Genomic DNA, 13,608 nt, shown 5'->3' on the forward strand with positions numbered 1-13,608 from the left:
GAGCTCTCCTCTGTATTTTTTGTCTCTAAAATCTCTAACCTTAAGTAAGGGAGAGGAGGGCTCCTCTTATAGAGGAGCCAATCTTGTAAAGCTTACTCAAGAAGCTAACAAGAAGGCCATCCCTCCATACACGTGTATGGAGGGGAACAAAATGCCATACAGCTGTATTAAAATATCTGCAAAAGCAGATGAATAGTAGTCGGCTGCTCAAAAATGCCATTTTGATAAAATTGACTGCCGACCGGCAACAAAGAATGCCGACCGGCAATATACATTGCCGATGGCAACAAAACACCAGCCGGTGGCCTCTGGCCATGGCTGGTGATGTGTGGGGATGCCTCACAAGGCATTCCCTGCCCCTCCAAGGCAAAACACAAGTGTTTGGTGCAAAACCAGACACTAAAGAGTCGAGTTCGGAGATCCTGAGGCAAGGCGCGCAGCCGAGACCTCCGGGAACTCCAAACGAACACAAACATGAATGATCACCGGGTGTTCAAACGGTGACGTTCAAGTCTTGAGGACGGTCAAAAATGGGGTGTCTACGCAGCCCTAAACAGATTCATAAGCAGAAGTTCTGATAAATGCAAACCTTTCTTCAGTTTAGTAAAGAAAGCCACAAACTTCCTGTGGACAGAGGAGTGCAAAGTCGCCTTGGCCGACTTGAAGAAATACTTGACTGTAGACACCCCATTTTTGACCGTCCTCAAGACTTGGACGTCACCGTTTGAACACTCGGTGATTATCCATGTTTGTGTTCGTTTGGAGTTCCCGGAGGTCTCGGCTCGCGCGCCTTGCCTCAGGATCTCCGAACTTGACTGTTTAGTGTCTGGTTTCACACCAAACACTTGTGTTTTGCCTTGGAATGGCAGGGTAGGGCTTGTGGACCATCCCCACCCATCACCGGCAGTGGCTAGAGGCCACCGGCTGGTTTTTGCTGCCACCGGCAATGTATATTGCCGGCCGGCACTATTTGTTGTCGGTCAGCACTATTTAGTGCCGGCCGGCACTCTTTTGGCCAAGATGGCATTTTTGGCCGGCTGATTACTGTGCATCTGCTTTTGCAGATATTTTAAGACAGCTGTCTTGCTTTTGCTCCCCTCCATACACGTGTATGGAGGGATCTCCCTCTTATGAAGCTTGTCTTGTAAGCTTTACAAGACAAGAAGTGCCATATAGAGAGAGGTTGGTCTCTTGGCTTAGGAGGAGGAGAGACTTAGGATATTTTGAGAGCTAGACAGCCATTGTTAAGCTCTGGTTTTAGGGTTTGAGTTAGATACACTTCCTATATCTCTTTCCCTCTCTTTTGTGCTCTAGGTGTTTTGTGTCTTACTATTACACACAAACACCTAGTGTTTCACCTTCTTCTTGGAACTGAGGTTCTAAGGGATTGATTTTGAATTTTTGGTGTTGGATTCAAGCTAAAGGAGGCCATTGGAGCACCATTTGTGAAGGGGTCTTCAAGGGTGAGAACCTAGTCTCATTTTTCTCCATTTTTGCATTGATTTTCTACCTATCTTAGAGCTGTTTTTGTGCTTATTGTATAACATAAAAAAGTTCTGTTTTTTAGTCCTCTTGATTGTTTATTAAGAGTGTCTTGTGGTTTGGGTAAGTTTGAACACCCTTAGGCCTTAAAAGGCCTCATTTTGTGCCCTTTTGTGCTAGCTCCGGGATTTTGGTGTTGGGGTCTCTTCACCACTGAAATCTTGAGGGATTTCAGTGGTGAAGATGATGCCTTGAAGTCCCAAGAAGGAGAGGGCCACCCCCTCTCCTTGTTGTCCTTGAAAAGGGCATGTTTTGGCCTCTTGAGAGAGCATTATGTTTGAGGGTGTATTGACCATGACTTAACTGCTTTTTATGCTTAATATGTCATGTTATGCCTCTGTTTTTACTTGGTTTTGGTACTCCATGCATGTTTAGCATAGTTGCCATGTAATGCTATATTATTGCCTCAATGTGCCTTAGGTTGTTAGCCCTTGTTAGAGCATGTTTTAGGCTTAGTCTTGTGAAGCATTTGTGCCTATTTTGACATGTTTTAGGTCTGTCCATAGTCGTTTGGTTTGATCTTGGCATGCATCATATAGCCTCTTTGCATTTTGGCTTGTTGGCCTTAAGTATGTGCATGTATAGTATGACATCTTTGCATTGATTTGGTGATTTGGGGTCACCCTACATGTTATTTCAGTCCCATTTTCATGCCTATGTGTTTGCCTTGAATGCATCTTTAATGCCTCATAAGCTTGTGTAGCAATGCTCCTTGTTTTGGCACTTGTGCATGCCTCTAAATTTGAGCCACTTAGATGCCATCTAAGTAGTCCTTTGGCCTTGTTTTAACATGCTAAAAACCTGTTTTTAGTGGTTTAATGCATGCCATGATTGTTGTGATAAATGTGCTTCCAAGCTTCATAACTTGCCTCAAGTACTTGGACCATGCTTGCATGCATTTGCTTGTCTTGTTTAACATGATTTGGCATCATTTTATGACATGATTTTCAATGCTTACTATGCATGTTAATTGTCCATGATTCCCCTTTGCAAGTGTGCTTGAGAGTTGTTCAATTTGTGCCTAAGTGTTGGCCTTTCAACATATGTATGTGTGCATGTGTATTTGGTCCCTCATTGTAGCACTTTGGCCCTTGTTTTAGGCCTTATTAGAGCTGCCTAAACCATGCTTAAGACCACCCTTTCATTGGTTAGCATTACCTCATGTTTGCTTGTATGCTTGCATAAGTGTATCGCCATGCCATGTTGCATCCTTAGCTTGCATGCCTAGGTTGCATTGCATTTTGCATGCATGCCTTGTTCCTTGACTTAATGATAGGAATTGGGCTTTGTTTGGTTGATTGGTTTGCATGCATTTGACATGAAAATTGCATACTTGATTCCTTGGGCCATCATGCATGGAAATGCGTGATTGGTGGTCCGAGAATCGAGGCACATGTCCGTTTGAGTCACAAACATGATAAGGGGCATGAGTGGTGCATACATGCTTTGAATTGTGCTGCCATGCTTTGCCTTGCCCTCTGTTGCTGTGAGTTGCAAGTTCTGCAGGCTTTATTTGCCGACCGGCATGGTAAAGTGCCGACCGGCAATACTTTATCTGCCGATAGCTTCATTTTGTGCCGGTGGCCACCACCATACTGCCGGTGGAAATTCCATTCAGCCGGTGATGTCTCCCAGAACCCAAGGAAGTAGTCCTGAAGTTTTGGCAGCCTCCAGAGGAGTAAAAGAAGGAAAACAGAGGCAGCTTATGCATGGTGGTGCATTTCCGAGCGGGACCGGGCATGCATTGCATTGAGCCCTCCTCCCGAGGCGGTTTACTGTTTTTTTTCTAGCCTTAGTTAGTTGCTTAGTCGATTAGGCAATTTGTAATATTAATTAGCTTGCGTAGTTAATTAATTTGTAATATTTATTCGGTCCCTCTGAGTGAGGGCAAATCTGTAATAAGTGTGTGTGGGTGGTGTGTATGTCTTCCAACCCCACTTCTTTCTTCCCTTTTATTTACCTGCTTATGATGGTAGATTAGGGCACATTTATTTTAGCATACCTTATGCTATGCATGCGTGCATTCATGCATTTGTTGACATGCATCAGGCTCGGCACATCATGCTAACTGCATTTGTACTTTAATTTCAAAATTGAATATGTGATAGTTGATCGCATTTCATATGCCATGCTTAGGTTAGCCGAGCCTATCTAATTGCATCCTGTATGTGTTGCATTAGGCAATTTAACATGAACTAGGACACGCATGTTTGCTAACTAGTTTACTGTTTTGGCACGGAGTACGATGTAAGTATTTATGCTTTAGCATCCCGCATGTATGTGAGTGTTGCCATGACAGTATGCCTGCCATGCGGCTAAGTGCTTATATGAGATAAACTGTTTTGAATGCCTGTGGGTGGAGGTTGGATTGTTTGAGTTGGAAAAACTCGTTGAAATCCGTATTTTAGCCTACTTGCGAGTAGCAAATTCCAAAGCGCTTTTCAAAACAAACGGATATGCAATGCTTATTTCCAAATTAGACAATCTAGTCTATACTTGTTTGCTGCGCGCATAACATAGTAATTCTAGGCTAACAATTGGAATAAGAACACGTAAAGTTTTCAAAATCGGATATCATGGTTAGTAGAGGCCGGTCTTCGGACCGGGCGAAAGGGGGTGCTCATAGCTGACCTTCCCCGATCGTACCCAAGCTCCCGAGCCGAGACAACTCAGGTGATGACGGACATGTGGCCTTCGGCACCGAGTCAGGGTTTCCTAAATTTTCCCATTTTAAAAATATTTAGGTGGCGACTCTGTATCTGGCAAAGCAGTCCATGTTTGGCACTACTTTTTCAAAAATCTGTTTCTCAAAACGATTTGCCAGATTTGGACTCTTTGGTTCAGATTAAGAACCGCGACAACAAAAACCGCGAGTCCGAACTGTAGTAGCGAGGTCCCCCTCGCGGGGCGCTGTTACATTGACCACAACTCCAGTTCTCTCAAATCCAGTACCTAGAGAGGAGTTGTTCTTATACTTGGCAGTTTCAGAGCATGCAATAAGTGTAGTGGTAGTCAGAGAAGAAAAATGAGAACAAATGGCAATTTACTACGTGAGTAAAACCTTAGCAGATGTAGAGATCAGGTATCTACCTTTGAAAAAGCTAACACCAGCTTTGGTAATGGCCTCCAAGAAGCTGAATCATTACTTTCAAGCCCACAAGATTGTGGTATTAACTGAGCATCCTTTGAAGTCCCTATTGCAGCAAAGAGATCTGATAGGTAGTATAGCCAGATGGGCAGTGGTGTTGGGGCCAATATGACCTGGAATTCAGACCCAGAACAGCAATCAAAGGCCAAGTTTTGGCCGATTTCGTGGCCGAGTTCACACTAGGCGCCATTATACATCGGGCTCTATCGAGCCGAGGTATACGATGTCCAGGTGAACAATGAGAAACCCAGTTGGGGATAGCCAAACAGAGGAAAGAAGAGAAACTCAGGCCCTGTAGTATTTACGTCGGCGACTCCTTTCGCCTGTTCGTTGACGGAAGTTCAAACCGACAAGGAGCGGGGGCAGGAGTAGTGCTAATATCGCCGGATGGACAGATGCTTGAACAATCCATTCATTTGGGGTTTAAAGTCTTAAACAACGAAGCAGAGAATGAAGCACTGATCGCAGGATTAAAATTGGCAGTAGTAATGGACGCCGACGAGGTAATGGTCTTATGTGACTCCCAGCTTATAATCAACCAGGAAACAGGCGAATATGCAGCCCGAGATGAAATGATGGTGGCCTATGTAAAAGAGGTCGGCAGACTGATAGCATTGTTCCAAAATTGTCGACTACAGCAAGTTAGTCGAGATGACAATAACCATACTGATGCCTTGGCCAACCTGGCTAGTGCAGTAAGACCAGGAGAGGCAAGGACTATAATGGTTGACTACTTGACAGGTCCAAGTGTATAACCACTGAACATAGAGCATGAGGCAATGTGTGTGGAGATGAGACCAAACTGGATGGATGTAATAATAGTATTCCTTAGAGATGGAAAACTACCAAACGATCACAAAGAAACACACAAGATCATACTAAAGTCGGCAAGATTCATCTTGATAACAGAAGGACATCTCTACAGAAGATCTTTTACTGGTCCCCTTTTGAGGTGTGTGCACCCTTCACAAGTTGAAGACTTCTTGTATGAAATACATGAAGGAGTGTGTGGAAGCCACACTGGGGGTAGGTCACTTGTTCATAAGGCCATTACCAAGGGGTACTGGTGGCCTTATATGCAGAAAGATGCTGAAGCTCATGTTAGAAAGTGTGAGAAGTGTCAGAGATTTGCACTCTTGATACACCAACCAGCAGCAGATTTGAACCCAGTGTCCAGCCTTTGGCCATTTGCCCAATGGGGCATGGATCTTGTTTAACAATAGCAACTGGACAAAGAAAGTTCCTGCTTGTGGCAACGGATTACTTCACCAAGTGGGTTGAAGCTGAACCCCTTGCAAAGATTCGGGACATTGATGTAAAGAACTTCATATGGAAGAATATCATCACTAGGTTTGGGATTTCAAGGGCAATAGTAGCAGACAATGGAACACAGTTTGATAGCAAGCTGATCAAAAGCTTCTGTGCAAAGTACAAAATCAAGAACTATTATTCCACTCCAAGATTCCCTCAGAGTAATGGTCAAGCAGAAGCATCCAATAAGGTTATCTTGGATAGAATCAAAAAGAGGCTGGAAGCAGCAAAGGGAAAGTGGGTAGATGAGTTGCCCAGTGTACTTTGGGCATATCGGACTACGCCGAGAAGATCAACTGGGGAATCCCCATTTGCCATGGCTTTAGCACAGAGGCAGTAATCCCACTGGAGGTTGGTATCCCTGGGATCAGAACCCAGGGAGTAGAAAATGGTACCAGTGAGGCATTCTTGGCCCGAGATCTGGATCTGTTGGAAGAAAGGAGGGAGAAAGCAACAATTCAGCTGGGAGCATACCAACAACAGTTTGCCAAGGCTTACAACAAAAAGGTCAACCCATGAGAGTTTCAAGTCGGGGACCTCATCCTGAGAAAGGTCATCGGTAACAAGAAGGATCCCAGAGAGGGCAAGCTTGGCCCAAACTGGGAGGGACTTTATAGAATCATCTCGGTCCTGTGCAATGGGGCATATCGATTTGAAGACAGTGAAGGCAAAGAATTGCCAAGACCTTGGAATACTTGCAACCTGAAGTTCTTCTATCATTAAGATTTCATTTTGTTTCTTTCTTTAAAAATCTTTTGTTATTAGCCGAAGTAATTAATAAAATTTTAGCTCGGTTTTTGATTTCAAACTTGTGTAAAACGATTGACCAGTCACTTAGCGATGTTTCTGATTGAAACATGACGAATAACTTAGACTTATTATATGGCAGAGTTGAATTATACTTGTATATAATAGAGTTGAACTAAGTTGACAATGTTTCTGATTGAAACATGGCGAATAACTTAGACTTATTATATGGTAGAGTTGAATTATACTTGCATATAATAGAGTTGAACTAAGTTGACGATATTTCTGATTGAAACATGCACTACAAGAAAAAACACTTTTGGCGACCACCTTTTTTTTTTTGGTCGCAAATAGTCCACTTTCTGCGACCAAAATTTAACTTTTGGCGACCACAATTTTTTGGTCGCGGAAAATCACTTTTTGGCGAGCAAAAAAAAAGTTGGTAGCGAAAAGTATACCCATTGGCGACCAAAGGCTTTTTTGGTCGCGGAAGATCACATTTTGGCGACCAAAAAAAAAAGTTGGTCACAGAAAGTATACCCTTTGGCGACCAAAAAAAGAGTTGGTCACGAAAAGTATACTATTGGCGACCAAAGGCTTTTTTTGGTCGCGGAAGATTATCCTTTGGCGACAAAAAAAAAAAGTTGGTCGCGGAAAGTATATACTATTGGCGACCAAAGGCTTTTTTAGTCGCAGAAGATCACCTTTTGGCGACCAAAAAAAAAAGTTGGTCACGGAAAGTATACTATTGGCGACCAAAGGCTTTTTTGGTCGCGGAAGATTACCCTTTGGCGACCAAAAAAAAAATTGGTCGCGGAAAGTTATGGCGGGATAAATTTTTTAAAAAAATGATACTACTATAATTACATGCTATTTTTCTGTTTAGGCATTAAAAGTTTTATAAATATTTTTTGCGGAATATGAACAAGAAGCATGGTGATGGCAGAGGGGATTGGGTGCATGGTGACTCCTTGGTCACGAGTTCAAGTCCCAGGTAGCACAAAAGAATTATTTTTTTTGGGTCAAGGCGTTGACTTTTGGCGACCAACTTATCTTTGGTCACTAAAAGTTTACTTTTGGCTAATATGAATTGGACTTTCCGCGACCAAAAAAGTTGGTCGCGAATGGTCACTTTTAGCGACCAAAGGCTTTTTTGGTCGCAGAAAACTATCTGTGACGAGACTTTAGCGACCAACTCGCGACCAACATATTTTGGTCGCGAAAAGGTTTTAGCGACCAAATATGGTACTTTTCGCGACCAAAATGTTGGTCACGGAAAGTGTTTTTTCTTGTAGTGATGACGAATAACTTAGACTTATTATATGGCAGAGTTGAATTATACTTGCATATAATGGAGTTGAGCTAAGTTGGTGATGTTTCTGATTGAAACTTGACGAATAACTTAGACTTATTATATGGCAGAGTTGAATTATACTTGCATATAATAGAGTTGAACTAAGTTGAATTAACCTAGATTTGCTATGTCAACAGAATGAAAACTTTAAATACACATCAGTTAGATTAATAGAGACCGAGGTTGATAACCTCGGCCAGTCTCTGTTTGAATTTGATCTCGGCGATAAGATCATAGGAACACACTTAATGTGAACATAAGTGAAACTTAAGTTCACATTAGGGGGCAAAGAGTTGGAGAATAATGCTTGGAAGTTGGAATTTACATGCTAAAGTTGGTTTAACACTTGTTGAAATTTTTAGCAAATTTACAAGTTGAAGTTAAGTCGAGGTTATGTTGATAGAAGTGTCTACGTACTTGCCGAGATCACCATGTTGCCAAGACTTGGAAGATAATGGGAGACAGAAGTCTTGATAAATGGAAAGGTTTTAAACAACCACTTGTGAAAATATTTTCACAAATGTTTTCAAGTGTTATGCCAAGGCCGAGATAAACATCTAGAAGATATATCCGAAGGATTTTTACCCCGAGGAGATTACACAGCTAAGGTGTACTTTAAAGACATGCAAAATATTCTAAGTATGGAATCATATAAGACAGTAAAGGAAAGACAAGCATTCAAACACTTAGTCAAAAAAGAAGACTTGCATTCAAAGGGAAAAAAAAAGGCACTTCAGCCTACAAAGAGACTACTTCTTCAGATTACAAAAGTGGCACATCGGCTAAATACAAAGTTAACATTGTTCAAAACAAAGAGATTTACAACTGTCCAAAAGAGAGCAAGTACTAAAAGGAGGAAAAACTAAAGTTTACGCGTTTTTCACAGTCTGTCCTGCCTTGACAATTGGCGTTGTGTTAGCCTCGACAGACAGCTGGGCAGATTTTTCAGCTTGGACCTCGGTGTCGATTTCACGCAGTGTATCATCTAGGCTCTTGTTAGAAGTCTCGACCTCGGCCTCAGAGGTGGTTTTTTGGACCTCGTCCTCCTCATTCTGAGTCAAGTCTAAAACTTTCTCATTCAGAGTTGGGGACTTGGCCCCAGCAGCTTCGGTCTCCTCGGTCTCTTTGGCCTCAACTTCCTCCTCAGACTCAGCTTCGTTCTCGAATTGGTTTGGAGTGGGTAGGAATGGCAGGACGATACGACTATCTTCTCAGAAAGGCGAGTCCTCGAGGACAACCAACTCCTTTAAAGCAGCCATCCAACCAAGGGCGAAAACCTTGTTGCATGCCTGTTTCACTTGCTTCTTATAGTCCTCGCTAACGTCGGCTTCCCCCTCGACGTATGCTTTCTCATCCGCTGCTTTTATCTCGGCGTCCTTTGTGGCCAAGGCAGCAATGAGCTCGGCTTGGGCCTCGGCGGTCTTTGCTTCGGCCTCTTTTTTCTTAGCTTCAAGGACTTTAGCAATGGCCTCAACAGTGCCTGCCCTCTCCTCAACCTCGTCTTGGGCTTGTTTTGCTGCCTTGGCTTGATCTATTAAAGTCTTCATCTTGGTCTCGGCCTTATTTATGGTCTGGAGCAAGCCAGTAGCCTCATTCGTCTTGCGGGTCAACTCCTTCTTAATATCGAAGGCCTGCATCGCAAAGGAATGGGCGTGCCGAATTACCTAGAAGAAAGGGAAAAAACAAAGTTAGTAAAACTCTAAGTATGGAAGAAACAGAAAGTACCAAGTATTAGGGGCTTACTTGTACAGAGTGTTGCAACTGCAGAGCGAAATTTTCGTATTCGCTGACCTCGACGTTGCGTTCGAGGTCTTTTGGAAGGAGCAAGGCAGTAGAGAGGGCAACGCCGACTTCGATGCCAGTCGTACTGTCGCCGACTCTGACTGACTTGTCCTCGATGGTAATTGGAGGGGCCCAGGGGGCATCGAACTTCAGGGACCCCGAGGTTGCAGCAAACTTTGACCTCGGCTTTTTGACCGGGTGGATTCAGAGAGAGCAGCCTTTGCGGGCCTCTTTTCAACAGTAGAGGAACTTTTTTCTGCCTCAACCATTTTTGAGATTGGCAAGGTGTCCTTAGAGTCGATCTGAGTCACCATTGCCTTAGCTTGGGCTTTCTTTAGCCTCTTTGGTTTCGGCTTGGGTTGAGACTAGGAAGATTGAACTGTGGTGACATTGGGGATGTCGGCAAGAAGGTCTTCGCTAACGGCCTTTTGTCGCTCCATTTCATCGGAGGAGATGGCAACGGTAACTTTAGTGCCAAGGCGGATTGCTGGTAGAGCTGTTGATGGGTTAGCTGGATCGTAAGAGGACGCCTCGGCACTTAGGCGTCTTCGGCTACGGGTCCTGCCTGCTGGTGCAAAAAGTGGAGTTCGATGTCAGCATTGAGAATGTGGGATCAATTGTGGAGCAGAGGTTGATGGTTGCTCCACAGGACCAGATGTTGATCCTTGGTCTGGCCTTGATGATTCAACTTAAAGAGTTGTTGCTGAATGAGGAGACTTGCTTTTTCTTGGAACGTCAAAAAGAACAGACTTGTAAGTCGAGATGTAGTTGAGCAGCAAAGGGGCTTTGCGCTGGTCAACTGGCAGACCCAACAGCTTCTTAAAATCCTTGTTGGGATAAAAGTTTTTGCGGAAATCCTTCGGAGGTTGAGGAAGAGCTACAAGTAAAAAACAGACATTAGAATATTTAGAAAGGACAAAGTATTAAAGACTTGAAAAGCAAGTAAAAGTAACACTTGGCTCTTATCATCTCTCTCTCTGAACAATGTACTGCTTAAAGGGTAGAGGTGAAGGTCATCATCTGGAAGGAACTCCCAGTTGCCCGAGACGATGCAATAATCGTCCCCGGTGCCCTTGTTGGAATCAGGGAGGTCGGCGAAGAGTTTATATTCTGTCGACCTCGGCTTAAGGTAGTAAATGTAACCTTTTTCTGACTTAAGGCCACACATGGTGTAACAGTACTGGATGTCAGCTAGAGTTACCCTAGCATTCTCTCGGCTAGCTAAGACAATGATATCGTTGATGACTCTGTAAGAGTTAATGGCTAATTGCATTGGATTGAGTTTATAATAGTGAAAGACTTCTCGGAAAAGGATGTCGAGAGGGAGCCTAAGTCTACACTCTATGAAGGCTACTACTGGAAATGGCATGGAGTCGTCTTTGGGCATGATGGAGTCCTCTTCCCCAGCCAACCTGAGATGAACGTCAACAGGGATGGAAAACTCCTGCCTAAAGTATGCTAGCTTAGTTAGGGTGTCTACCCTCCACCTGAACATACCCATAACGTTAGCTAAGTGGGGGAGGTGTTGGATTTTAGAAAGAAGTGGTTTGTTAGGGTTTAAAGGACCTTGGCTAAAACCTAAACGTGTGCTAAGACAAATTTTTCTGAAGATCAAAAGGGTTTTAGGTTCGGTTTTCCTAAAGATCAAGTTTCTAGAACAAATCCTAAGCCTAAGACTATGGAAACAAGAATTGAGGGCAAGAATTTAGAAAAAGACACAGAAAACAGAGATAAGAATATGATTCAGACTCAAGAAGACAGACAAGAAATCAAAGAACACTGAATAAGTTTGTGCAGGTGTGCGAGGTCAGGATTAGTGGCGAAATAAACAAGTGTATGTACAAATTGTATAAAAATGTCATGACTCAAGAACAGATTGGACAAAGCGCAAAAAATTGCAAGACAGGATATGCTCAAAATATACGAATGATAAAGTTTGAAGCACATATAAAGATTGGAGAACATGAAGACATTCACCATGGCAATAGACAAAAACAACGGAGTTTGAAACTAAAAGAGGAGGAGGAAACAATGACTTATTACAAAAAATGATGTCGATATGAGATTCACCGGAGTCTGAGGGTGTAAATAGGTAGAGAAGAGCGGAAAGAGCTTCGCCGGAAGAGACAAACAGAGTAATTGTAGAGAGCTTCGAATGAACGAAAATGGCGGTTTGAGAAATTTCCAAAGAGAGAAAACTTGAAGCACAGAGAGAAATCAGAAAACGTGAAGTGAAAAGACGAAGAGAGAGGGAAGTGATTTTGTCAAAACACGAAAATGCGGCAAATCGCAATTAGTATGCCTAGAACGACGTGCTTGTCAGACGGTGCACGCAAGTGCGATGCGACTTAATGGCATGTGTCAGGTACGGTTTAGTGGGGAAGCGCCGCGTGGCAAAAACGGGTGAATTACTGTGCGTGACAGCTCATATGCGTGTTGAAACTCTTGGAGTTCTTGATTTAATGAAGCAAAGACCTAGGCTATGAGGACGATCTCGGCTGAGAAACTTGAACAAACTTGGTTATTGGTTCTAAAGCATTGATGAGTGCAGACTATAAGTCTTGGTCATATTAAGCCGACGAATGATGATCTCGGTGATGAAGGATAAAGCGAAGTTTAGCCGATGTGCTAAATGAAAGAAATGATATAGGTTTCATCACCTCAAGATGCCGAGGTAATAGAATCTAGGGGGCAGTTGTGGGAACATATTTTTTGAATGACACACGTGGCCAAGGTGGCACCGAAGTGCCAGCCGAGGTGCCACGTGTCCAGGTCATGACGCTGAGGTAATCTCGGCTAGGCCGAGGTTATCTGCGAAGATACCGGAATTCGGAATGAGCGGATAAGGGACGAGAGTCCTAGAAAGCGGAAGCACCTCTGACTGGATAAGGATAAAGCTCTTAGGGAGTTTATTTTTATCTATTGGAGAGTTCATGATGAGTATTGGGACAGAGTTCGAGAGAAGCAAGGCTTCTACAAGGATCAGGTTAGTATTGGTTATAAAAGTAAGGCACTCTTATAGGTATAAGGTATGTTTTTTGTATTCCGGCTTGTGAGTTAAGTACAATTGGCCATCTGTGAGAGATAACTGACTTAATCGTCGGAGTGCCCCCGGGTGAACGAACCACTGCCGGAATCTTATCTTTTTGTAACAGGTCGTTCGGGCACAATCTATTCCGCCGATGTTCTCCAGTTGAGTACCTATTTGGTAGTGTGGTCAGAAATCGACACATACAATTACTATCTTGATTGGTGACGAATAAGTAGGCTCAATAAAGGTAAAAATTGTGCAACATGTAAAGTTGGGGCTTCAATTCCTATCATATTAGTTTGAGACAATCAATTATATCCCCCTCAACACGAGGTCATCCAAAAGAATGAAGACGAGCTAAATTAAGGGATTTGGCTTCACGATTGTGTAGCACCATTTTGTAGTATGAAATTTCATATTCAACTCTTATGGAGAGCAACTTGATACCCGCTATGGTAGTGGTGTTTATCTCTCCTCAATTATAAGGTTGTATGTAGCTAGTAGTTGTTGGGCCTATTTTGATGCATATTTCTTATATTTATAATAAGTATCTTCTATCAATTGGGGAGAGGGGGGGGGGGAAAGTGTATAGTTAAATTACTCAAAATTTAAAATGAGGTTTTGACTCTCAAATTATGTTTGAATGAGTACTAAGGCCTTATTTGTCATAACCTAAAAAAGTTAAAAAGTCAC

The sequence above is a fragment of the Camellia sinensis genome, chromosome 7 (assembly GCF_055761805.1).
Source record: "Camellia sinensis isolate YWXY chromosome 7, ASM5576180v1, whole genome shotgun sequence".
NCBI lineage: Eukaryota > Viridiplantae > Streptophyta > Magnoliopsida > Ericales > Theaceae > Camellia > Camellia sinensis.